Below are 3,091 nucleotides of genomic sequence, written 5' to 3' on the forward strand. Positions count from 1 at the left end.
GTGTGTGTGTGTGGTGTGTGTGTGTGTGTGTGTGTGTGTGTGTGTGTGTGTGTGTGTGTGTGTGTGTGTGTGTGGTGTCATGATTCGGTTCTGTGTTGCTTCCTGTCAGGCTTTTATTTTGATGCTACGTCCTGTTTTGTTTCACCACAGTTTTGGTCTTTTTACTTTCTTCATCACCCGCATTAGTTTCACCTGCTCATTATAGTTTGCACCGCATCATAAGCAGCCTTCACCCACCAATCCCAGCCAGATTGTTCTAGACGCCACCTCTCACTCTCCAGCATTTTTCGGTTTTGGTACTTTGTGTTTTTGACCCGGCTTGTTCCTCTGACTATTCTGTTCTGCCTTGCCCTCTTGCTTCAGACTGTCACTGTGTATAATTATCGGACTTCCCTTTGGACTACGTATTTGGATTCCTCTGCTGTATGTGTTTGCTGGCTCTGATCTCGGACTGTTTATACCGACCTGTGATTTTTGTGTTTCACCGTGTCTTGTATGGTTTTGTTTAGCGTTAGTTCTCTTATTAAAGAGACGGTTTTGTTTTACATTTCCTTGTCTGGCCTTTTAATTGAGTTCACCCTCAACATTTTTGGCAGCATAACGCGCCGATTCCTGACATGTGGTGTGTGCGTGTGTGTTTGTCTTTATATACTTGTGCGAACCAACCCCTGATGGAACACCTTTCTTGTGTGGACATTTCATTGGTGACTTTCACCAATGCGGTTTCTGTACTATGATGGACTCTAAATCCTGACTGAAAATCCTCAAACAAATCATTCTTGTGCAAGTGGTCACATAACTGCTTTGCAACAGCTTTTTCAAGGATTTTGGAAATAAATGGGCGATTGGATATTGGTCTATAATTAGCTAGGACACCTGGGTCAAGAGTAGGCTTTTTGAGTAGAGGTTTAATTACTGCAAGTTTAAAAGCCTGTGGAACATAACCTGTTAATAGAGAGAGGTTAATCAGATCTAGTATGATGTGTTGATTAGGGGAAAGACGTCTTTGAGCAGCCTGGTCGGGATGGGGTCCAGGAGCCATGTTGATGATTTAGATGAAGCAATTGTTGAGGTCAACTCAGAGAGATCTATAGGGGAGAAGTAGTCCAAGTATAAATGAGGTCTTACAGATGTTTCTAAAGCCATTGTAGTAGATGGCACATCTGTGAGAGCTGTGGGAGTGGTCCGACCAATTTTTTCTCTAATAGTTGTGATTTTATTTGTAAAGAAGCTCATGAAGTCATTGCTGCTGAGATCTAAGGGAATGTTAAGCTCAACAGCACTGTGGCTCTTTGTCAGCCTGGCTACAGTGCTGAAAAGAAACCTGGGGTTGTTCTTATTTTCCTCAATCAGTGATGAATAAAATGCGGTTCTGGCACTAGGAAGGGCTTTCTTATATATTATTAAACTATCTTTCCAGGCTATGAAAAGCCTGATATCAAGCCTGATATCATTTCTGATATCAGGACTCGCAGCCTTGTTTGTTCTTGTTTTACAAATAAACTGTCTTAGTTTAGACCTGCCTGCCTCTCTGTGTCTGCTGTTAGTACAGAGTGGTTTTAATAGTTGCTCTTCTTCTTTTCCTACTCTCGGCTGTTCCCACTAGGGGTCAACACAGCGAATCCGATTTGCATGATTAAATTTGGCACGTTTTTACACCGGATGCCCTTCCTGACACAGCTCTCTCTATTTATCCAGGCTTGTGACCAGCACAGAAGTCACTGACGTGAAACCACTGTGGCTAGATAAGTTTTAATAGTTGCTCTAATGCAAAGAAATATTTTAGAGCAAACACAGTAAAATAAATGTAAATTAGATCCTATTGAAACAAGAATTTTGCAGTTTCAGTAATGTTTTTAATTTAATTTTAATTTAAAGTAATAAAATTTTAATTTTGTAGTTTTAGTAAGTGGTCACCCCACATTTAATAATAATAATAACATTTAAACATTTAAAGGTGGTTTTGACACATTTAAGTCATCAGCAAGTTTGTTCCATTTGTGCACAGGACAAGCCCCAAGGCGTAGTGTTGAACTGATATATCATATAATATAATGATATTTTAGATGGTAGTGTGATCCACAGTGTGATAGTGTGCCAGCAGTTTCTGTTTAGCTCTTTCCTGCTTCCACCTGACAATGCTCCCTGCACAAAGTTAGCTTCATAAAGAAATGACTGTGCCAGTCTGGTGTGGAAAAACTTCACTGACAAGCACACAACCCTAATCTTGACCCCTGGGGTGAACTGGAACACTGAGACCTCACCAAACATCAGTGGTGGACCTCCCTAATGTTTTTATGACTGAATGGACACAAATCCCTACAACCAGGTTCCAAACACTGGTTATTAGCCTGAAACCAAAAGAGTAGGGACTATTAGAGTAACAACTTAGTGCCTGTAGTTTTGGAAGGAGATGAGTGTTTGGGTGTCCACATACACCAAGTTATGTAATGTATTGTCTATTGTGTATTACCATGTTTTGTATGTTTTCTCTTTCTGTAGATTTACTCTTATCTACTGTCAGACCAAACAGTCCAGCTTGTATGTGTTTATTCTCCCTCTTTGGCTAAGTGTGTGATTTATGAGACTGTTTATGTTAATATTATCACTGTAACTGTGTTTATAAAATGTGTGTTCATACAGTCTAGAATGCAGTCCAGGAAACACACCAACTGTGATACGATAAAATGATACCGAGGCAACTTTACATAAACCCCCCCCCAATCATTCTAGTGAATTACCACCATGTGTGTTCATACTGTCTGGCTTTAAAATCTGTCTTCCTCTCGTGCATAAACACACACACCCATAAACATCAATGACTGCATTTGCAGACTATTTGCAACACATGACAAATCTGTAAAATGAAACTTGATCAAAAGTGAGATGAAACCACTCCAGGACAGACATGCACTAACACACAGGCAGAACAAAACATAAGAAACATAAAAGCTACTCACATGATCAGTTTCACTGCAAATTTCAACCTTTATATTTTATCACATGATGCTAGAACTACTGCTTTACTTGCACCTATCTGACTGTGACAAGTTTTTTGCACATTATTTTCAAACGCTGCCAACACATTTAA

The sequence above is a fragment of the Monopterus albus genome, unplaced genomic scaffold (assembly GCF_001952655.1).
Source record: "Monopterus albus unplaced genomic scaffold, M_albus_1.0 scaffold116.1, whole genome shotgun sequence".
NCBI classification, from domain to species: Eukaryota; Metazoa; Chordata; class Actinopteri; order Synbranchiformes; family Synbranchidae; genus Monopterus; species Monopterus albus.